This window comes from Lepus europaeus, chromosome X (assembly GCF_033115175.1).
Source record: "Lepus europaeus isolate LE1 chromosome X, mLepTim1.pri, whole genome shotgun sequence".
Classification (NCBI taxonomy): domain Eukaryota; kingdom Metazoa; phylum Chordata; class Mammalia; order Lagomorpha; family Leporidae; genus Lepus; species Lepus europaeus.
In genome coordinates, this window is record NC_084850.1 from 98946927 (window position 1) to 98972336 (window position 25410).

Consider the following 25410-nt stretch of genomic DNA (forward strand, 5'->3'; position numbering starts at 1 on the left):
ATGCTTATATAAAGTTTTGTAAATGACAAAATATTAGAAACATTGGACAGATTTGTGGTGCCAGTTATTAGTGATTATGATGATTGGACATGAACCTATACATGTGAACTACTATAATAACACAGAACTTAACACAACATACACACACACACACATACACACACGGACAGATGAGTATGCATGAAACTGAGGATTTCTGAATAAGATTAGTGGATAGTATCAACAAAAATATCCTAGTTGTCATACTATAGTTTTGCAGAATCTTGCCATTGAAGGAAACTGGGTAAAGGAATTTCTCTGGATTATTTCCTTCAAAAGCATGCAAGTATAGAATTATCTCAATAAAAATTTCAACTGAAAAATAAGTCATGATGTTCTCAGGTGTGATTCCAAATACCATGCTCTACTCAAAGAAATTAGAGTCCTTTGGAGAACAGTGCATTTTCATGGCAGGGATAGTGAAAGAATAAGGAGAGGCTAGGGCATTCAATAGTCCTAGAAAATAAAGAAGTACTCAGAATTAGTGGAAAATGCAAAAGGCAGCTTGAAAGGGCTTTTATGGGTCAAAGTTGGGACAATGTGAACTTTAAAAAATTACTTAGTTGGCCGTACATTATTGAATGAATAAAAATCCATGAGTTCAAAATGATATTCAGGAAGAGAGGGGAAAAAAGTGAGACTAATTTTTCTTAATTGGAGATTTCTAATTCTCCATTCATTTACTCAGAAAACTGATCATTGAAGGTACAGAATTAAGCGTATATCTTGCCTTTTAGGGAGACACTATAGTGTACCCACAGTTGGTAAGAGAAAGTTCAGGTGTGGGGATGAATGCTTCTTCAAGAAAGTAGAAGGTGGCCGGCGCCGTGGCTTAACAGGCTAATCCTCTGCCTTGCGGTGCCGGCACCCTGGGTTCTAGTCCCGGTCAGGGCACCGGATTCTATCCCGGTTGCCCCTCTTCCAGGCCAGCTCTCTGCTATGGCCCGGGAAGGCAGTGGAGGATGGCCCAAGTGCTTGGGCCCTGCACCCGCATGGGAGACCAGGAGAAGCACCTAGCTCCTGGCTTCGGATCAGCGTGATGCGCCGGCCACAGCGGCCATTGGAGGGTGAACCAACGGCAAAAAGGAAGACCTTTCTCTCTGTCTCCCTCTCTCTCACTATCCACTCTGCCTGTCAAAAAAAAAAAAGTAGAAGGAAATTTAGAATTAGAAAACCATCATTTTCTAAGTTAACAAGATAGTTGATTCAAAGATGATCAAAATGTTCTTAAACCATCAGACCAAAAGGTTGGGAAGGAACGTGGTGTTAAAAAGACCACCCATTTATATTATTTGCCTATTGCAAAAGGAAGAACATACTTTTACAATGCCAATCAGGCAATCACCACACTAATGAAGAAGAGATAATATCTGGCATCATTACTACTAGTTTGACTTAATATCATGAGCCTCTAACGTGATGCAATATAAAATATGTGACATTGCCTGTGAAGCATACTTGTCAAAATGGGATATTTGATCTAATCAAGCCTTCAGACCTTTTAGTTGTATAAGAAATGTTAGATAGAAGAATAATTTAATGACACCACAAAATAGCAATCAGACAAAAATCAAGTTAAATGATGCAGCGTATTCAACAAAATCAACCTCAAGAGAAAAAAATGTTGGTGAGATGGTTCTAGATTAAAAAGAATAAAAAACAGTTCATGAATGAATTTTTATTAGATTTTGTGTTGTGGAGGGCATCTTTTTATGGAATTCATTTAGGAAGCACTTTGGGAAATTTAAATATATGCTATGGTGCCGGCGCTGTGGTGTTGTGGGTAAAGCTGCCGCCTGCAGGGCTGGCATCCCATATGGGCGCTGGTTCGAGTCCCAGCTGTTCCACTTCTGATCCAGCTCTCTGTTATGTCCTGGGAAAGCAGTGGAAGATGGCCCAAGTCCTAGGGTCCCTGCACCCACGTGGGAGCTCCAGCGGAAGCTCCTAGCTCCTGGCTTTGGATCGGCACAGCTCTGGCCATTGCAGCCAATTGGGGAGTGAACCAGAGGATGGAAGACCTCTTTCTCTGTCTCTGTCTCTCTGTCTCTCTCTCCCTCTGCCTCTCCTTTCTGTGTGTAACAGTGACTTTCAAATAAGTAAATAAATCTTTATCAAAAATAAAAAATATATGCTGGGAGTTAAATGATGTTAGGAAACGATTGATCTGTAGGTATGCTAATACAAGAAATGATGTTTTTACTCCAAGAACATGGACGCTGAAACATTGAAAGATGAAATGGCACCCCTGCTGTGGGGTGCCATCCATTTTGTATCTTCCTTAACAGGCTTATGAAACATACATAAAATATATGCACGTAAATATACACACATATGTTGAAATGATAAGGTTGATTGCATTTAGACTGTGGCTGGGTTTGTACGTCTCTACTTACAGGCTGTGTGCAGAGGGCACTACTTGGCATTATGGAAGACTCTCGACTGTTTTCCCAGGTGTTGATTACACCTTAGGGTGAAGGATCCACGCTCATTTATGGGGTCTTTCCCCTGTTCCACTCAATGATCCGTTACACCATCTCCAAGAAAGTTTCAGCTTCATAATTCATGGCTACTACAGCTGTTTATCTGCTCTTTTTTTTCTGATAGGCAGAGTTAGACAGTGAGAGAGAGAGAAAGGTCTTCCTTCCGTTGGTTCACTCCCTAAATGGCTGCTGCGGCCTGTGCGCTGCGCCAATAGGAAGCCAGGAGCCAGGCGCTTCCTCCTGGTCTCCCATGCAGGTGCAGAAGTCCAAGCACTTGAGCCATCCTCCACTGCCCTCCGGGGCCACAGCAGAGAGCTGGACTGGAAGAGGAGCAACCGAGACAGAATCCGGCGCCCCAATCGGGACTAGAACCCAGGGTGCCGGCACCGCAGGTGGAGGATTAGCCTAGTGAGCCACGGTGCCGGCTTATCTGCTCTTGATGCAGTCCAATACGTAAGTGTATTCTTTTTACTTCTTGTCCTAAATGATTTCAAACATGTGGCTCTTTGGCCTGCATTGAAGCTGACATTCCGTTCCTTTGGTCGGGGTCCTAAAGTAACATATTCCTGTAGGCCGTCATCTTTACTACCCCAATTTTGCTACAACTGCTCACACACTGCACGCTCGCACCCGAGCAAGGCTTCACCTGTCTGTCCCATGGCAGGAAAACAATGCTTACTTTGAACTGTCTTATCAACGACCATATAACTAAAAGCTCTGCAGCGTTTTCAGGGTTATGGTATTTTCAGGTGGCCGCTGATGTGAATGAGCAGCAGAAAATGACATTTAGGAGAGCGGAAGCTGACAGGCTCAGCCAGAATCTGAGGCCTGCGGACGCTGTGCAGCAGGGTCTGGGAAGGGTGTCTTGACCTCACGTTCAACAAGTGTCCAATGGTGCTGGAGAGGACGCCGCGTCTGCTCTGGGAGCGACTGGCAAGTGGCGGCGGCGGTGCTCCGCTTGGCAGGCGGCCAAAGTAAGGAACGGAGCGGCCACTCATAGGCAGAGGCATAGGCGGCTGGGAGAGCCCCCCCACATCCTGGGCAGCCATCCCGGTACTGGGCTCCAGCCGCCCGCGGGGCCCGCCTCTGGGGGGCCCCGCGGAGGCGAGGCCTCGGCTTTCCGCCTGCAGGTGGCGCTGGAGGTCGGGGCGGAAGTTTTGGCTGCAGCGGGCGCGGCGGGGGCAGCGGGACCCATGCCCCCAAGACCCGCGGATCCGCGTGACCTCGGCCCCCGCCCCTGCGCTCTGAGAGCTGGAGCCGGGCGCGCAGTGGGAGCGCCGGGAGGCGTCCCGCAAGCTGCGGGGCTCAGCTGCGAGGCCGCCGCCAAGTTGCTGCTGCACAACTCGGAGTTCCCGGGCCTGGTGGCAGACATCTGGGGCTGCCAGGGCGGCGGCGTGCGCTTTGCGGCCTGGGATCCCGCAGACCTGAGCGTGCTGCAGTGCGGCTGCCGGCTGTGCAAGAAGCAGCAGCACCGCCACTTCCTCTGCCCGCCCGCCCGCCGCGCGCTTCCCGCTGCTGCGGGGCGCCAAGTGCTGGGGCAGCTGCGTGGGCGGCGAGCACCCGGCGCTGCGCTGCTGCTTCTGCAGCAGGTGCGGCGTGCAGAGCTCCCACGCCTCCGTCCCCGACCCGCGGCTGTACGACGTCGCCCCGCACTGCCTGGGCACGGGCACGGGCACCGTGCGCAGCGTGGTCGTCCTGCGGTCGGAAGGCGGCGCCAGGCTGGAGGAGGCGGCTGAGGAGCTGCAGAGCCCCAGGAGCGCGTCCCCGCAGGGAGCCCCTGCCTGTGCCCCCATCCGGATCAGTGACCACGCCTCACAGGAGCTGGGGCGCCCCTCCAGGAAGCACACCTGCCCCCCTGCCCAGGGTCTGTAAACACTTTCTCTCTCTCTCTCTCTCTCTCACACACACACACACAAACACACACCACCTAAACGCAAGGGTCCCCGTGGAAGAGGTCTCTATCTGCACTTCCCCCTGTGGTGTGCACGCAAGCGCCCCTAGCACTACCGCACGTGCGGTTGCCTTGGCTGTGCCCGCACCCGTCCAGAATCACAGATGTACGCACACTTGTCCATGCACCTCGATGGCCTTGCGCTCCACCAAGCGAATGCTGTGTCTGCTGTTAGAGGTATAATCTTTTGTGCCCCTCTGTCTTACGTCGTGCACACCATTCTCACAAGCTTTTCAGATCCTTCCCACGTGTGATACGTGTTTGTGCTGCTCCCAGTGGATCTGTGTTGCACTCTCGCACCTGGTAAACACGGCCGCTGCCCCCATTCCCTCCTCCCCCCCAATAAACATTGACTTAGTCGCCTGTGCACCGATTAGGGCGAGTGTTCTAGGAGGGCTCCACCATGGCCACCACCTGGAGACCCGCTCTGGCTTCAGCCTGCCTGGTCCAAATTCGTCCTCACTGCATTGCTCGTGACTTGGAAGCATTGGTAGGGTTTTGCTCTGCTGTGTTTGTAGAACCTGCCTCTGGAAGGGGTTTGTTGAGACAGGACTGAGAAAGGGGTCTGTGCTCTGTGGGACCTCTTCAGTCTTTTCACATTCCCATCTTGTATATTGGGGGAGGTGTTCAGAAACATCGGAAATACTTAATAGCAGAAATGTATATTTATGATGTATATTACAAAATCAATATGAATTTATTTGAAATTTCTTGATACCCAGACTTTTAATAGATCCGTAGGTACTAAAGGGTATATCTTGATGTTGAGTGATACATATCAACATTAACATCATTTAATGGATTCATAAAATTAGAAAACATGGATCTTCCCTAACTTCTTTAACCAATATCCTCGGAGAGATGTTCAGCTGCTCACCCCCACCCCACTTCCAACTTTTCCCTATGGTAGTTATTTCAAAGGAGCAAAATACCAATAAATGCCCTCAGGGTTGTACTGTGTGGATGGAAGTTTCTGGATATGCTTTCCATGTGTCTTTTTCTTGCTGTCTACCTCTCCTCTTTACATTTGTCTCATCGGATGTGCATAAGATATTTGTTGAACTTGATTTCTATATTGGACCAATTAAAATGGTTCCATTAGGGAGGTGTGTGTTTCCCTGTATCCTTTTGAAATAACATGGCTGTGACATCACACAGACAAGTTCTCACCCTTTAATCTCTACCTCTGGGTTTGCAGTCTCCCTCTACCCGGGACCAGAGGGAAGGGATTTACAAACCGTTTTCTCCAACATGTTCCTCTACTCCTCAGGCTTCCTGCTTGTGTCTTTGTAATAGCTTACTCCAGTCCTTGTCCACTTAGGGGTGGAGTGGAGGTAACAATGGGAGAGAGTGAGACTGAGAACATAACCATGTGTATATGTGTATGCCCCCAGATGGCTCAGTTATACTGGTGGTGAGAAAATACAGATTGTACTTCAGAATTAGACCTATGTAACATGCAATGGCATGGATTGAAGCTAGAGAGGGAGGGAGTAAGGACAGAGAGAAAGTGGGGGAATGACTCAAGACTTCATGCCGCCACCATATCACTATTTCTATACAATGAATAGTGTATCAGTAAACTTCTTATTCTCATTCTAAGGAGGACTTTGCTTTCAAAGTGAATATCAATTTTTTGCTTCTCTAGTCCATATTCCAGCCATTTATGGATGTCTTTGGTTAAAAACCCATGTTCCATAATTTCAGATAGCATTCTAAACTCATCTAACAATTTATGGATCCTATGCTGTATTGCACATGTGAGAATGTACATAAGGGACTGGTGTGTTGGTGAGATGACATGGGAGATGGGGCTAGAACCTGACACTACTGAGCGAGGGGATGACCCTTATGATGTCTGAAAATGGAGAGTTAGAGGGAGAGAGAGAGGGGGAGAGGAAGGGGGAGAGAGGTATGTGTGTGTGTGTGTGTGTGTGTGAGAGAGAGAGAGAGAGAGAGAGAGAGAAAGCAATAAGCACTTTAGACTCAGTAGGGAATCCTGGGTGAAAGGAAGAGCTGTTTATGGTAACCTGAAGGGTTTTGCCACAGATTGTATGATGGCAGTGTTTGTCCCTCATCTCTAAAGACTGCCTCTATGAGCCGGCGCCACGGCTCAATAGGCTAATCCTCCGCCAAGCGGCACTGGCACACCGGGTTCTAGTCCTGGTAGGGGCACCAGATTCTGTCCCGGTTGCCGTTCTTCCAGGCCAGCTCTCTGCTGTGGCCAGGGAGTGCAGTGGAGGATGGCCCAAGTACTTGGGCCCTGCACCCGCATGGGAGACCCGGAGAAGCACCTGGCTCCTGCCATCGGATCAGCGCGGTGCGCCCGCTGCAGCGCGCCGGCCGCGGCGGCCATTGGAGGGTGAACCAACGGCAAAAAGGAAGACCTTTCTCTCTGTCTCTCTCTCACTGTCCACTCTGCCTGTCAAAAATAAAAAATAAAAAAAAGACTGCCTCTATGTTGGCTAATATATTACCTATTTTCTATTGCATAAAGATATATATTACACTTTACAATTGTGTGTGGGGGCCGGCACTGTGGTATAGTGGGTAAAGCCGCCGCCTGCAGGGCCGGCATCCCATATGGGCGCCAGTTCCAGTCCTGGCTGCTCCACTTCTGATCCAGTGCTCTGCTATGGCCTGGGAAAGCAGTAGAAGAGGGCCCAATTCCTTGGGCCCCTGCACCCACATGGGAAGACCCAGAGGAAGCTCCTGGCTCCTGGCTTTGGATCGACGCAACTCCGCCCATTGCAGCCAAGCGGGGAGTGAACCAGCAGATGGAAGACCTCTCTCTCTCTCTCTCTCTGACTCTCCTCTCTCTATGTAACTCTGACTTTCAAAAAAATAAATAAATCTTAAGAAAAATTGTGTGTGAAATGTTTGTCCATGCACCATTAGTTCTGCGTGCTGACAGTGGTCTGGGTGCCATGATTTAGGCATCTCGAATTTGGAAGAAAGAACAAAATCTTGGCATTTGGCTTGGACTGAAATCTCAAATTGCCCCAGCTACTCCACGTCTTATGTAGCTCCCTGCTAATGTGCCTGGGAAAGCAGTGGAGGATGGCCCAGGTATTTGGACTCCTTCACCCACATGGGAGACCCAAAAGAAGATCCTGGCTCCTGGTTTCAGCCTGGCCCAGCCCTGACCATTTTGACCATTTGGGAAATGAACCAGTGGATGAAAGATTCATTCTCTCTCTCTCTCTCTCTCTCTCTCTCTCTCTCTCTCTCTCTCTCCTTCTCTCCCTCTCTCCCTCTCCTTCTCTTCCCATAACTTTGCCTTCCAAAGAAATAAAATCTTTTAGAAAAAATCATCCTCACTTTTATTGTATGGATGCAAGAGTCCAATGTTTATAATACCCCAGCATAGTGGCTGACACCTAGCAGGTGCTCAAAACTTTGCTATGATTATTGCTCTTATTATATCAGAACATTGATAAATAAAACAATTGTGATAATTGCACACAATTTTAGGACTTAGGCACTTTTAAAATTATTTGTGTGTTTTGAAAGGTGGAGGAAGGGAAGAGATCTTCCTTCTCCGGGTTCCCTCCCTGGATGCTCACAACAACCAGGGCTGGACCAGTCTGAAGCCAGGAGCCCAGAACTCCATCCAGGTCTCCCACATGGGTAGCAGGGACCCAAGCACTTAACCTTCACTTGCTGCCCTCCAGAGTGCACATCAAGAAGAAGCTAAAATCGGAAGCAGAATGGGGACTTGAATGCAGGCTTTGATATGGGCTGTGGATGTCCATGGTTGTTCTGCTAAACATCCGCCCCTAGGATTTAGACACTTTCATGTGCATCCTCCTAAGCACCAATTTTGGGACACTTAGAGCAATCTAGGAACAAAATAGCAAGAATAAGGAATTACAAATTCATGAAATATTGTATGCCCTTTCTCTTCCTAATGAACTTATTGGTGGCCAGTGTGTCACCTCTGTCCTCCCAGACATGCTCTGTCATTCATCCAAGCTGGTAACAAGGGCATCACCCTAGATGTAAACACCCCATCCCATTACATACCCTCCTCTTTCTCCAGCCTTATTCCATTTTATACCTCCTGAGTGCCCACCACTGTTCTCCATGCCAGGATGGAGTAGCGAGCAAAACAGTCCCCAGGCCCCTATCACTTCCATCTGGTGGACGAGAGACACCATCGTCTTCCTGGAATACAGCAAGATTAAGGAAAGAATAGGAGCTACTGTAGGAGCACAGAGAAGAGTCCCCTCTCCTTGGACCAGTTAATAAACTTCTTTGGACCTAAAATAGTATGATAATAATAGTCATCTAGTTGTATCCTCTCTCTAGGGTGAGAGATATGGGAACCTAAAGAGACCAGAAAACGGCCAATAATGTGCCCTGTGTTAGTCACAGAACAGGTCAGCAAGTTGGAGAAGCATTCAAAGACCCCTGGCAATTTCGTCCACCCTGGGGCCATGTGGTCAGGAAATGGTGGCGGTGCCATTTTCCTCATTTCTTCTACAGCCTCACAGTGAAGGAAAGGTCTTCTTTTATTTGGTAGGTGCTCCGTGCTATCATGACTTACAATTGGGCAACTCAGGTTAGTCCTCACAGCTCATGCTATAGAAAATGGTCCCAGTGCTAACATATTGCCTTTCTGGGGACTTTTTAAGGAATGCCACATTATTGGATGATTTCACTTCCAGGCCTGAGAAATTCAAAGTGGATGGTTGATGCTTGTATCCTCAAAGTCAAGTCTCTGGGAAAGAACTCCAGTAGTTAGGAAGCTTTCATCTACAATATGCATCCTGGAAATTACAGCTAGAAAGAATAATGTCAAGCATAAAAAGAAGACTGATCACTTTCTGTGCACCTCTTTAGAGGAAATGGGAAATCTTTCATAAAACCATTCCTTCCAGATTCTATTTCCGGTTTTCTTTTACAGAGATAAATGAAATCTGGGACTATCTGGTATATTAATAAAAGAACTTTCATCAGTAAATTTAGCCATTTGGTCATGTCTGTTCATCTAGCTCTGACTGTGACTTGTGAGTAAGAAGTTGATGTGGAGGCATTATTTCTTTTTTTTTTTAATTTATTTATTTATTTTGACAGGCAGAGTGGATAGTGAGAGAGAGAGAGAGAGAGAGAGAGAGAGAGACAGAGAGAAAGGTCTTCCTTTTTGCCGTTGGTTCACCCTCCAATGGCCGCTGTGGCCGGCGCATCACGCTGATCCGAAGCCAGGAGCCAGGTGCTTCTCCGGGTCTCCCATGCGGGTGCAGGGCCCAAGGACTTGGGCCATCCTCCACTGCCTTCCCGGGCCATAGCAGAGAGCTGGCCTGGAAGAGGGGCAACCGGGATAGAATCCGGCGCCCCAACCGGGACTAGAACCCAGGGTGCCGGCGCCTCAAGGCGGAGGATTAGCCTGTTGAGCCACGGCGCCGGCCAATATTATTTCTAACTGCATTTTATCCCCATTCTGTGAACTGAGCACCCCAGCTGTCATAAGTCTTTCTTCACACTAGTATGTCAAGTGCTGAAGCAGTTTTTGCCATATGGAAATGATGAGCAAGGCACACCTGGTCTAAGTTCCTATGGGATTCACAGTGTGTTGGGGGAGACAGACAGCAAACCAGGAAAATACAATAAACTGTGGTAGGTACTTACAGTGATGGGGGAATTCGAGATACCCTGACAATTTACATTAAGATAGGGGAAAGCTATACCTTCTCAAAGAAAGAGACATGTCATTGAGGCATAGAGAATATGTATTTATATGTATTCACCTATTTATTCTATTTATTTATTTATTAAATACTATTATGTATTTCACCAGGTGAAAAGTGGAATAGAGTTTCCATAGAGTAGAAATCATAGATACCAGAAATTAGAAGCCAGAGACAGCGTGATGCACACAAGGAACAGATGTCAAATATAAGATTATAAATTATATTTAAGTCTGACTTATGTAAGATTTTTGAGGTCAAAGGCCCTTTTTTTAAAAATAGATTTATTTATTTATTTGAAAGGCAGAGTTACAGAGAGAGAGAGAAGGAGAGGCAGAGAGAGAGAGAGGTCTTCCATCCTCTGGTTCACTCCCCAATTGATCGCAATGGCCAGAGCTGTGCCGTTCAGAAGCAAGGATCCAGGAGCTTCCTCCACGTCTCCCATGCAGGTGCAGGGATCCAAGGACTTGGGCCATCTTGCACTGCTTTCCCAAGCAATAGCAGAGAGCTGAATCAGAAGTGGAGCAGCCAGGACTCTAACGGGTGCCCATATGGGATGCCGGCACCGCAGGTGGCAGCTTCACCTGCTACACCACAGCACCGGCCTTTTCAATTCTTTCTGAATCCTAATTGCCCAGTACAGCATCTGACATATAATTACTCAATAAATACTTGAGTATGCATAAACTTAGAGTACCACTATGTACCAGGCATTGCAGTAGAACTGCAGTTGGCTTTTATAACACTCATGCTTATTCAGAAAGTGTATAGGGTGGTCACTGTGGCACAGCAGATTAAGCCACCACTTGTGGGACACCTGCAACCTATATCAGAGTGCCAGTTAGAATCCCGGCTACCCTACTTCCAATCCAGCTTCCTGCTAATGCTTCCTGAGAGGCAATAGGTGCTTGGACCCCTGTGATCCGGATAGAGTTCTGGGTTCCTGGATTTGGCCTGGCCTAGCCTTGGCTGTTGCAAGTATTTGGAGAATGAATTAGTGGGCGGGAGATCTCTCTCTCTCTCTCACGGCTTTTCAAGTAGATGAAAAATAAAAATAACTAACCTTAAAAAAAGCATATAATATAAAGTATTCCCATTTTATGGCTATGGTAAGAAATTGAGAAGAATGTATTTACCATTTTAGTAAAAAGCAGTGTAGAAAATCTAACCAGTGTTTTTGAAAATTCTTGAACACTAACTGAATGTAAATACTACAATGTCCATGAAACTGTTTAAAATCAATAAATAAAATTCATTACATTTATTTACATATTACTATGTCCATGTAAACTTTTAAGAAGCAATAAATAAAATCCATTATAACTATTGTATTTATATCCTCAAATATATACTTGTGTGTATTCATATGCAAATGCATATTTTTGGCCATGCATAGACTATGTACACATATTCAAAATAAGTATTAATATATATTCTCATACATGAGCACTCATGGAAATGGCTCCTGTCTTCCACACTTCTCCTATCCATCCCCCACTCCCTGCTTCAAGACCTTATGACCTATTTCTTCTCTCCATCCCTTCTTATGTCACTTGCGTTGGTCATTGCTCTGAATCTACTGCTTAGTGCAGGGAGGTCAGGTCATTCGGTGTGTTTGGGTGGGGGTAATAATGACTTTAGCCAATTCTACACTGGTAAATACTTGACAAGGATCTCTCCAACTATAGTTCAGACCAATTTGTGTTTTAATCTGTTCACCTTCATGAATAAAAGTAAACTCAAACAATGATGATGTATATCAGAAATTCACTAATTCATCAAGGACTCCAATGACTTCTTTGATGAACTGAACAGTTTTCAAATATGAAGAGAATAGTTCTTCAAATTTGTGTGCTCTTCTATTCACAATGCAATGGCTCCAGACACAAAGCACATTTAACATTAATCTGCGTTATTAACATTTCACACCCGTCCCTTATAACAATAAATCAAACCCCGATTTCCATTTTGTGGAGTGAATATCCTTTCTGTGGCCTGTTTTAACATAGCAGTGTAAAGCCACTGAATATATGCCTGAGAGGAGATGTGAAGTTGGGTACCATTCTATAACATTTCCATAATTCAGATACAGAAAAAAGTAAATAATTCGGAGAATATAGATACTATCAATACTTAAATAAGTAGGAAAAATCTAGTTTTGATTATTTTATCTTTGTTGTTAATACAATTTATCTTGTAAGTTCACATATTTTAATTTTTAATCATCAGCTATAGCTGATGAAGAAGACACACAAAAAATGAAGAGGATACATGAAAAATGGAATGACCTCCCATGTTCCTGGATTGGATGAATTAATATTGTTAACATGTTCATCTCTCTCAAAATATCAACAACATTATTCCTGAAACTCCAACCATCACTCTTGCAGGATTCTGGCATCGCTGATGGCAGCTTAATTTGCTCTGCCACATGCCACAACACTGCCCCTCTCCACATTCTGTCTCTCTTAATTGGGGAATTTAATCCATGTGTATTAATAGTTAGATCTTACTACTACCATTTTGATGCCTGTTTTCTAGTTTTACTGTTGTTTCTTTCCTTCTTTCTCCATCTCTTACAATGCTCCTTTCTGATTAAGTGACTTTCACTAGTGTGTGTTTATTCATTGAATGTTAGTTTTTAGCAAGTCTACTGTAGATTTTTACTTTGGGATTATGATGAGGGTTTTAAAATGTCTTTTGGTTATAACAAGCTGTTTTGAAATGACAGGAACTTGATATTGATTATAAAGACAGGAAAAGTAACCAAAAAAGAAAGATATAAGAAGTACTAACAAAGAATTCCATAGTTATACTCTACTATTTTCTCCATTTTGAATTTTCAATGTCCCACTTTACTTGTTTCTATGCTGTTTGTCTCTTAGCATATTTTCTTCTGAGAATGGTTTTTTAAAAATTTATTTTTTAAGGAATGCAAATTTCATAAGTACAACTTTAGGAATATAGTTATTCTTCCCACCATACCTGCCTTCCCACCCACACTCCCATCCCTCCTCCTCTTCTCTCTCCCATTCCAAGTCCCATTCTCCATTAAGATTCATTTTCAATTAACTTTGTACACAGTAGGCCAACTCTATACTAAGTAAAGATTTCAACAATTTGCACACACACAGACACACACACAAAACTGAGAACTAGTTTTACAGTTAACTCCCATAATACAACTCATTGAGGACAGAGGCCCTGCATGGGGAGTTATTGCACAGTGGCTCCTGTTGTTAACTTAACAATTAATACTCTTATGTATGATGTCAGTAACTACCCAAGGCTCTTGACATGAGCTGCTTAGGCTACAGAAGCCTTTTGAGTCCACAAACTCTTTCAGTATTTGGACAAGGCCATAAGCAAAGTGGAAGTTCTCTCCTCCCCTTAGAGAAGAATTCATCCTTCTTTGATGGCCACTTCTTTCCACTGGGGTCTCACTCATAGAGATCCTTCATGTAGGACATTTTTTGCCACAGTGTCTTGGCTTTCCATGCCTGAAATGCTCTCATGGGCTTTTCAGTCAGACCAGGAAGCCTTAAGGGCTGATTCTGAGATCAGAATGTTACTTAAAGTGATTGTCATTTTATGAGTCTGCTGTGTGGACTTAGATATATTTTTAAATTTTTTTTAAAAAAGTATTTGTTCATTTGAAAGTCAGAATTAGAGAGGCAGACACATAGGCATATGCAGAGAGAAAGAACTTCCATCTGCTGGTTCACTTCCCAACCGGCCGTAATGGCCAGAGCTGAGCTGGACCCAAGTCAGGAGCCAGGAGCTTCCTCCAGGTCTCCCACTCAGGTGCAGAGGCCTAATGACCTGGGCCATTTTCCACTGTTTTCCCAGGCCACAGCAGAGAGCTGGATCACAAAGTGGAGCAGTTGGGAGTTGAACCGGTGCCCATATGGGATGCCAGAGCCACAGATGGTGGCTTTACCTGCTACACCACAGCTCCAGCCCTGAAAAACTCTCTTTAGCATTTCTTATAATACAAGTCTGGAGGTAATAAATTATCTTAGATTTTGTTTTTCTGGAAATCTTATATCTGATGGATAGCTTTGCTGGATACAGTATTCTTAGCTGGCAACTTTTTCTTTCAGTACAGTGAGGGTCTCACTTCACTGCCTCCAGGGCCATAAGGTTTCTGAAGAGAAGTCTGCATTTAGGTGAATTGTGTGACCCTTTATGTGTTATTTGCTTCTTTTCTTATGTAACTTTCAGAGTCCTCTCTTTATCTTTTTTTTTTTTTTTTGACAGGCAGGGTGGACAAAGAGAGACAGAGAGAAAGGTCTTCCTTTGCCATTGGTTCACCCTCCAATGGCCGCCATGGCTGGTGCGCTGCAGCCAGCGCATCACGCTGATCCAAAGCCAGGAGCCAGGTGCTTCTCCTGGTCTCCCATGCAGGTGCAGGGCCCAAGCACTTGGGCCATCCTCCACTGCACTCCCTGGCCATAGCAGAGAGCTGGCCTGGAAGAGGGGCAAACGGGACAGAATTCGGCACCCCGACTGGGACTAGAACCTGGTGAACAGCGGCGCCAGCCGAGAGTCCTCTCTTTATCTTTAGCCTTGAAAAATTTGATTATGTCTTGTGGTAGACTCGGTTGGACTGAATTTATAGTGACCTTTGACCTTCTTGTACCTGAATAGTTGTACATTTTTAAAGATTTTATTTATTTATTTGAAATTCAGAGCTATATAGAGAAAGGGAGATAGAGATAGAGATAGATAGATAGATAGATAGATAGATGATAGATAATAAATATAGAGAGAATCTTCCATCTGCTGGTTCACTCCCCATATGACTACAACAGCTGGATCTGGGACAGGCCAAAGCTGGGAGTTAGGAGCTTAATCTGGGTCTCCCAGGTGGGTGACAGGGATTCAACTACTTGGGCTGTCTTCTGCTGCTTTTCCTAGGGCATTAGTAGGGAGCTGGGTCAGAAGTGGAACAACAGGGACATGAATTGGGGCCCACATGGGATGCGGACATTGGAGGTGGTGGCTTTACCTGCTTTGCCACAAAAATACTGGCCCCTAGTTGTACATTTTCTAGGTTTGGGAAATTTTCTTTTATCATCTTTTTAAATATGTTTTCCACACCCATGCATTTTTCAAATCCCCCTTGAACCCTAATTACTCAAATATTTGTTCTTTTCATGGTGTCATGAAGTTCCCACCACCTTTTTTTGATTTCTCTTGATTCTTTTTTTCTTTTTTCTCCTTCAGCTGTGTATTCTCAAATAACCTGTTTCAGAGCTATTTTCTTTCTTTCTAAATTTTTTAAAACAAGATTTATTTATTTATTTGAAAGGAGGGGAGAGAGAGAGATATATATCTTTTTTTTTTTTTTTTAACTTTTATTTAATGAATATAAATTTCCAGTGTACAGCTTATGGATTACAATGGCTTCCCCCCCCAACAACTTCCCTCCCACCCGCAACCCTCCCCCCTCCCGCTCCCTCTCCCCTTCCATTTGCATCAAGATTCATTTTCAGTTCTCTTTATATACAGAAGATCAATTTAGTATAAAGATTTCAACAGTTTGCACCCACATAGAAACACAAAGTGAAACATACTGTTTGAGTACTAGTTATAGCATTAAATCACAATGTACAGCACATTAAGGACAGAGATCCCACATGAGGAGTAAGTGCACAGTGGCTCCTGTTGTTGACCCAACAAATTGACACTCCATTTTATGGCGCCAGTAACCATCCCAGGCTGTCGTCATGAGCTGCCAAGGCTATGGAAGCCTTCCAAGTTCACCGACTCTGATCATATTTAGACAAGGTCATAAAAGACAGGGTGAGGATAGTAACCAATGATCCTAAGAGTGGCATTTACCAGGTTTGAACAATTATACAGCATTAAGTGGGGAAGAGGACCATCAGTACACACATGTTGGGAGTAGAGCCATTGGTGGTAGAGTAGAGGTTATGATTACAAAGGAATGAGGCCCAAGTGCACTAGACAGGGCCTAGAACAAAGGACAGAGTCATTATTAGAGGAGCTAAGAAAGGTGCTGTCTAAGCTACAATTAAGTTTTCTGATTGAGAGGCAAATAGAACCTGATAGAAGGGGCTTGATAATAATCTGGTGGGCTTTAGGCCTTGTAAATTCAGAGGCCCAGAACTATCTATCTCTTCACATGGGGTATATCCTAAGGGAGGTGTGAACCTCCTAGGGGAAGGCACTCTGTTGACTTTCATTACTTGGCTGGCCTGGGAGGAGAGCTGGCCAGGTAAAGGCAGGGGGCATCTCTACCAAGAAATTTACAGTTCTGCCTGCAATGTTGCTGACCCTACTTGACCATCCCCTCAGCTGCAGTGGTCACTTTGGAAGTTGGGCTGAGTGAAGGGCTTTTCAGCTTAGAGCCAATAAGATCTGTGGCTCTGACCTGGGCATCCTTCGACTCCAGGGCAGGTCCATTACCAGTGATCCAACTCTTGGCAGAGCTGCCAGGGCTCTTCACAAGCTGACTTCTGCTGAAGCCCAGGCTTACCACATTGAAAGCCACTGCAGTGGACTGGCCTGTTGGGTCTCCTTGAGGGCAGATCACTGTACAGATCAGCCATTAATAGGCCTGCCACCCATTGCTTCTGATGCCGAGCTTTCTTTTCCTCCTGGTTTGTGTTAAAGCAGACCAGAGGATGCAAGTCAAGGGAGTGCCCGTTTCCCATCTCTAATCTTCGGTGGCCTGAACTACAAGTCTATAGTCACAGGCATGTTCTGTAGTAGTTTTTCTAAGGTAGACAATGCCCATGAGGAAAATTATATTCTCACTTTAAAACTTTCTTTCCCTTTGGTCTGAAAGGGAGGTTTTTTTCTACTTACTGTATACTTCGCTGATGGCGAAGTGAATCTTTTCTGCAATAGCATAGCCAAAATAAGAACTCAAATAATAATCTCATAGAGAGATATATATCTTTTATCTACTGGTTCACTCCTCAAATGGCCACAATGGCCAGGTCAAACCCTGGAGCTTAAGACTCCATCAGTATCTCCCACATGGGTGACAGGGGCCCAAACACTTGGTCTATCTTCTGCTGCTTTTCCAAGCCATTAACGGGGAGCTGGATCAGAAGTGGAGCAGCCGGACTTCAAACTGGTACCCATATGGGATGCTGTCCTCACAAGCAGCAGCTTAACTGGCTGTGCCACAATGCCGGCTCCTTGGTGTACTTTTCAGAGGAAGGATTTTTGTTTGATTTGTAGTCACTTTCATCTCTGTGCTAGACTGCTAAATAATTTCTCTGTGTTCTCTTGAAGTTCCCTGAGTTTCCTTGAAATAACTATTTTAAATTTGTCATGCAAGCATTTGAAAATGTCAAAGCCTTAGGTGGTTCACTTCTACCACCTTATTTTGTTCCTTCTGTGTAGTCATGGTTTCCTGAGAGTTCTTGACACTGCTTGGCATATGACATCATCCATGCATTGAAGGATTAGTTATATTTTCCAGTATTTTTTTAAAGATTTATTTATTTATTTGAAAGTCAGAGTTATAGAGAGAAAAGGAGAGGCAGAGAGAGCGAGAGCGAGAGAGCAAGAGAGAGAGATAGAGAGAGAGAAAGGTCTTACATCCACTGGTTCACTCCCCAGTTGGCCACAACGGCTGGAGCTGCGCCGATCCAAAGCCAGGAGCCAGGAGCTTCTTCAAGGTCTCCCACGTGGGTGCAGGGATCCAAGGATTTGGGCCATCTTCCAGTGCTTTCCCAGGCCATAGCAGAGAGCTGGTTTGGAAGTGGAGCAGCTGGGACTTGAACTGGCTACCATATGGGATGCTGGCACTTCAGGCCATGGCGTTAACCAGCTGCGCCACAGCACTGGACTCTTTTCCAGTATTTGTAATCTGGGTCCCTTTGTGTCTGCCCTTTCTTAAATTATTTTTTAAAAATTTATTTGTTTGAAATGCAGAGTGACAGAAGGAGAGGAAGAGGGAGAGGGAGAGAGAGAGGGAGAGATCTTCCATCCCCTGGTCACTCCCCAAATGTCCACAACAGGAGCCAGGAGCCAGGAATTCCATCTGGGTGGTACTTGGACCATCATCTGCCACTCAAAACCAGAAAGTGGCTGGGACTTGATCCAGGAACTCTGATATAGGATCTGGGTATCACAAGAAGCAGCTTAACATGCTGTGCTACGACGCTGGTCCCTTTCCTTATATTCTAAAGTAATTGGCTTATTTTCTGAGATTGTGGACACTTCTGCTGTTTCACGACTAGATGGCGCCCTAAGTGAAGGCTTGCCACAGTTTTTGCTACTGGTCTGTTTTCACAGCTTAAGTCCTGGAGAACTCCTCAGTTGCAATTTGTCCCAAATCCACAGTTGGTCCTGCAGTTTAGAATGTACTGTGTGAAAAAAAGGGTAGTCTGTTCCTAAAACTTTCTTCTTGGGTAGACCATTGATGCCACAGTGCTGGGTCACATCCAGAGTCCACAGCTCATCTAGACCAGTGTAGAGTGGGGTGGGACCAGAGGACCCACTAAGAAGGCCTGAGGTGCATTCATTGCCTTAGGTCTCTGCAGCCACAGGTCATGCTCCCTTGGATGTAAGTCTGAGAAATCGTGGCTACAGAACTCCACTTTGACTCCATGGCATGTCCAGAGTCTACATCTGCAGGGATTGGCCTAGGGACAGGGACTCGTAGGATCTGTTCAATGTTGGGTTTTGCAAGCTCAGGGCTGAGTTCTGAGACACAGTCTTGTGGTTCCTTGCTGTTGGCCCCAGGATGGCGGAAGGGTGATAAAGCTAACCGTTAGCTATCCAGGATGGCGGAAGGGTGATAAAGCTAACCGTTAGCTATCCAGGATGGCACCAAGTAGGGTCACACTTGGGTCTCACGGGCACCAGTTCCCCTGCAATGTCAGCCCCATGCAAGGTTGGTGGTGTTACATGCTGAAATTATTTCACTCACTGGGGGGTGCAGGCTTCTACCTGATACGGGGACAAGTCTAGAGGCTTCATTTGCATGCACTGACTGACGCAGAGTTAGAGACCACTAGTATCTTCCAAGTGTTGGGTTTTACCAGCCCAGCACTGAGTCCTGAGACACAGTGCTATAGTTCCTTGCTGTTTGCCAAAGGTTGGAGGATGAATGATAAAGTAGTCCCTGGACAGTCAAGAGTGGCATTAAGATGGGTCTCACAGTCGGCAGACCCTTTACAATCTCAGGGGTGCATGCCAGGCCCAGGTGAGGCTTGTTGTGATACAGGCCAAAATGAGTCTGACCCACCAGGAACCAGGTGTCTGCCTGAAGTTGGGGCTGTAGTAGTTCTGTCTGTGCACACTGGATTGGGGCTGGAGACCTTTGGGCTTTAGAAGGTCCTGGGTCTCACAGAGGCAGGCCAGGCAAGGTCCCAAGTTCCCTTTCCTGCTCTATTCTCCAGCTGTTGCAGTCTTACTACACTGTGCCAGGGGATGGGGTTGATTGGCATTGGAGGCAGTTCCTTAGCTGCCTGGTTATGGAGCATCCAAAAACTCAGTCTGTAGGTACAATGCTGGAGGCAAAGCCTGGGGGGCCCTGTTGAGCACTAGCTTTTATTGTGGCAGGCCCGAGACTGGGTGCCAAATCTAAGGTCTGGACTTAATTCCCTTTCCCTCTCCCAGGTAGGAGGCAGTGAAGCATCTCTTTGCACACTGGGGGAGGGATGACAGGGACAACCTTTTCCTTCTTGCTTTCTTGAATGTATCTTTTATTATTATTATAGTAAAACTGGACACTGGGGTTTCTTGCCTTGTTTCCTTAGCTATTGTGAAGGTGACTTGATGCATGAATAGGTGTGCAAATTGGTGTCTCCTTGGGGGGATGATCACCCATCTTACTCAACCACCTGTGTTTGATTCTTGATCCTCCCTTCCTTTACTGGCTATGTGTTTCTAGGCAAGTGCATTAGCCTGAGTCTCAGGATTATTTTGCATGCACATGGGGCATGATAACAGTACGTACCTCATGATGTTCTTCTAAAGATTAAAATGGTGGTTGAAACATAATTAGCTTTCAAAACACACCTCTCTACCTAGGGATGATTATTTTTGACCCCTGTGGCTAACAATTTACCAATCTACTGTGTTGCCTGATTATGTCTTTCCTGGGGCTAGCTAAACCATTACATAGTTAGATCAATACTTAATCTTTTTCTAAGCATTTTGATCCTATCTGTATGGATCAGGTTGCATTTAATTATTTCCCAGTCCTGTTTTCTGACCATAAAATTGCAGATGGGTAATAATGCCCAATCTATATCAATAGTCCTGTGCTAATCCCTGATGCTCACAAAATGTACACAACTAATAATATTGTGACTCTGCTACGTACAGCTATCGCTTCTCAAATGTCTGGTAATCCTAGCACGTGACTTTTATTATCTGTCATTTATATATGTATAAACAAGCTTAGAGGAGTACAGGGTCATGCCAGAGCCTCCAAATCAGTACATGATGATTTATTAATCTAGATCTCTACCCTTTACCGTAATTCAAACTGCCTTCAGTTCTAGCAGTGTATGAGATCGATATGAACTGTCGTCCCACAGAGCTCATTGAAGGCAAAGAACATGACTTAGCATTCTCTTGTGCATGTGGTACTCAACTGATTGGTCAGCCTCTGGTAGGTATGCATGACATACCTGGTGATTAGTTTATAGGGAATTTGTATTTAAAATTTGCCCTAATCGACAAGGCTGAATCTGTAATGATACCACAGCTAGAGGAAGAATGTGTGTGTCAAAAGCTCTCTCCACCAAAGTACTTTTCTTTGCTCAGAATCTGTGTGAGTTGGTGAAGGAGACATGAAATAGTATCTATTTAATGAGAAATTTTTCCAATAACTCAAGGATCTCTATGCCATTTTACTTACATAATCTTGTATTTCATTAATTTAAAATGTCACTTACCATTATTTAGGTGCATAAGATAAATAAAACAGGATATTATGTTATTCACTTTTATTTATTTTGACAGGCAGAGTTAGTGAGAGAGAGAGGCAGAGAGAAAGGTCTTCCTTCCGTTGGTTCACTCCCCTAATGGCCGCCATGGCCAGCACTGCGCTGATCTGAAGCCGGGAGCTGGGTACTTCCTCCCGGTCTCCCATGCGGGTACAGGAACCCAAGCACTTGGGCCATCCTCCACTGCCCTCCTGGGCCACAGCAGAGAGCTGGCCTGGAAGAGGGGCAACCGGGACAGAATCCAGCACCCTGACCTGGACTAGAACTCAGTGCCAGCGCCAAATATTTACCTTTCTTTATTTCATTCATCTGCAAGGTGCTAAGCACTTACTTTATTATGCTAATTACTCAGCAAGTAGCATTGTTGTCATGCATTTGTTTATTTTCTGTCCCTTTGAGCTAGAATGTAAGCTTTCATGGAGCAAGGGCAGTGCCAGTTTCCTTCACTGTTGAATCCTCAGCAACTAGAGGAGTGTTTAGTCATAGTAAGTGAATGACAAGTACTTACTGCATAAAGAATCTGATCTAAGAACCAGCCTTAGACACAAGGTCCCTCTTAACCAAGGCTCCTTTCTGAATTCTGAGTAGCCTGGAAAGTGGCCAAGTCAAGCCTCCTGGAGTCCTAGAGTCTAGTAAAGCCAACACAACTGAAGAGTGAAGACTTCTCCATCTAAGCTGATCTGGGATGAAATGCTGCCTCTCTGATTTGGTGACATCAGGATTGTTTCAGAACCATTCTTAGTCCTGCTACCTCCTCTGTGTGATTGTTGTATAAAATTCCCAATACTCTCATCCATGTATTCAAGAAGCATTTATTGAATGTCCCCTATATGCGTGGCACTGTCATTGGTGCTGGAAATACCAGGGGAAATAAACCAGAATAAATGCATTCCCTGGCCTCTGGAGGTTCATGGTTCTGTGGCTGAGACAGATGTTGCCATTGCTTCAGCACAATGGGATTAGGGTTCTGATAGGCATGCTTTGGACAGTGGTAGATGTAGTAAGAGAAGTTGTTACTGTACACCTAAGTCTTCCAGTCTTTCTGCCAATAAAGCCTTATGCCTCTGAAAGTCTTGTAGCTTGCCTCTTAAATTGTCTTGTGTGTAAAATGTAACATGGTACGAAGAGTGAGCAATTATTTCTGGCTCACCTCTACCAATTGTAGCTCTAAACCTCTAAATGAAGGAACAATCATGCGGGCCGGCTCCGCGGCTCAATAGGCTAATCCTCTGCCTGCGCTGGCACACCAGGTTCTAGTCCTGGTTGGGGCGCTGGGTTCTGTCCTGGTTGCCCCTCTTCCTGTTCAGCTCTCTGCTGTGGCCCGGGAGTGCAGTGGAGGATGGCCCAAGTGCTTGGGCCCTGTACCCCATGGGAGACCAGGAGAAGCACCTGGCTCCTGGCTTTGGATCAGCGTGGTATGCCGGCTGCAGTGTGCTGGCCGCAGCAGCCACTGGGGGGTGAACCAACGGAAAAAGGAAGACCTTTCTCTCTGTATCTCTCTCTCTCACTGTCCACTTTGCCTGTTGAAAAAAAAAAAAAGGAAACAATCATGCAAAAGTCACAATGGAGCAAAATATACCTTCCCCATAGAGATACGCATCAATATTGGCATATGAGTAGCTTCCACAGACCTCTGGGATGCAAGAAAGGATTTATAAAACAAGCTCCATCAACCTGGAGCAGAAGCAACTGAGGCTTGCTTTAGATCTATAAAAGAAAAATGTGCTGAAGCTGCCCTGGCTGGGTGCAGTTCTGGGAATTTTCAGGACATAGAGATGACTCAGACAAGTGCCACTGTCCTTTGTGAGTTCACAGTCTCTTAGGGAGTAAACATAAACAGGTGATCTCAATGACCTACTCTAAGAAATAATCACGAATCCCTGCCCCTCTGCCCACCCCCTGCTTTTCAAGTATGAGAAATCAGACTGAGATGTGTTCAGCAACTGGGAAAGTAAGTGATAGAACTGGGACCTACATCTCTATTTGTCTGTCTCCAAAGGCAAACCTTTATCCGCTCACTATGACAAGTACTTCATTAACATCGTGCTTGCTGAGACATGTCTACCTTGATTGATGAGATGGACATTATGCTTCCAATAAGATTCACACCTCGAAAATCTCGGAACCCAGGAGGCAAGAACACCCCTGTAAAGTGCTAGGTCAGAGCTCAAAATAGCTGCTCTGAAGCCAGCAGGTCAGGGTCAATCACCTCACTCTATAATGAGTCTGAAAGAAGACAGCATGAAAAGTGACAGCAGAGCCAGGGCAAGGATATATTGAAGTTACAGGTGTGACCCTGCCGTAAAGTTAAATTGCCTGAAGCACTGGAGTCAGACTGACCTGGTGATGCAAGCTGAGCACAACGCCATTTACCTCTGTATCCTCCATCAAGCTAAGCCTTTGCACAACCTCAGAGCCCCTTCACCCTTCAGGCTAGTGTTCAGAGACCTCCTTTTTGAGTTTCCAGTGCCTTGTTTGCTTACCCTGTCAGAATCCTGATCAAAATGTTTGGTAATTACATTTTGGTTATGACTGTCAGCCCACTTAGACTTGAAGCACTTTATAGCCTTGACTTGATTCTTCTCTGGGTCCAAAATGCTTATCTAAGTGTTTATGTGTGACTGATCCATCAGTAAAGGACAGCTATTGTCTTATCACTGCATGCACACTGTCCTTCACATAGAGGGTGATTTAGGTCTTTCATCCACTGTTTGGAATCCTCCGGAACTTCCACTGCAAGCTTATTCGCTCCTTGATGCATCTTGATAAACTTATTATCCTATCCTCTCATCTGACCTTAGGATGAGAGCCCATTAGATGATTTATCGAAATTTCTCAAATACAAACTATGTGAGACACAAAGAGTCTTCAATAAATACCTATGTGAAGAAGAAACTGTTGAATTAATACAAGACTGTCAATTGAACAAGGGTACTTCAAAAAGTTTGTGGAAAACAAAATTTAAAAATAAGTTTGGTTTGGTGCAAAACATTTTGAAATCCATGTATGTCTTCAAAAACTTCATGAAAAATACACACTACGAAGAAAGTATGAATTCCAAACTTTCTTGCACAAAATAAACTTATCTTTAATGCCATTTTTCACAAACTTCTTAAAGTACCCTCTTATTATTTTATCTTAGGGTTTAAACGCATAGATATCAGTTTGGCAAAACTAAATTCTGTCAGAATTAAATATGTATATGTGAATCCAATGGTTGGTGAAACTGTCAACATTAGTGAACATTTTCACAGGCACAAGGAGGTGACTTTCCTGATTTTTCTCCTAATTTGTTGGTCACTCATTTTCAATCTATTTGAATTAACTCTGTTTATGGTCGTTCTCTTCCTGCTGTGCCAACCAAAGACTTTTAATTTGCCCCCTGCAATCCCATTTTTATGTTCTGTGTATGCATCAGCCTCACCCACTAGATGTCAGGAAATGAAGGCTGAAATATGTGGAGTATTATGGGATGTTTATTGAATAAATTGATACTTTACTCTGTTACTCATGACAAAAGAAAACTGTCATCTAGTCTGAAATTTGTATGATAAGTACCAACTTTTCTATTGCATTATAATGTATTTATGGAGAAGAGAATTCTCACTCATTTTTCAGAGCCAACCATTATGCAGCTAGCACAGTCTGCACCACAGGATGTAACTTAGATTAGCATTTCTCAGGATTCACCCATTGATCACTTTTAAGACTTTTGACAACTATGAATACCACTGTGCTATGTTTTCCAATATTTTCAGCAAAACTGAATGCCTTTTTAAAATAAAATTCATTCCATATATTTTTTAAAAAAATATTTATTTATTTGAAAGGCAAATTTAAAGAGAGAGAGGATGAGACACATAAAGAATGATCTTTCAACCACTGGGTCACTCCCTAAATGGCTACCCTGACTGAAGTTGGGCCAGGCCAAAGCCAGGAACCAGGAGTTTCATATGGGTCTCCCATGTGGGTAGCAGGGGCCCAAAGATTTGTGCCACCTTCTGCTGCTTTCACAGGAGCATTACCAGGGAGATGGATCAGAAGTGGAGCATCTGGGACTCAAACCGGCGCACATATGGGATCATAGGCAATGGCTTAACCTGCTGCACCACAAAGCCAGCCCCTCAAAATAATTTTTGTCATTGAAAAGTAAGAATTCACACTGTCACTACTTGCAGAAGATACGATCATCAAAAAACTATTACAATTAATAAACAAATTCAGGATAGATTCAGGATGCAAAATTAACACACAAAAATCAATAGTATTGTTATACAACCAATAGCTGATTTCCTATAGCTCTT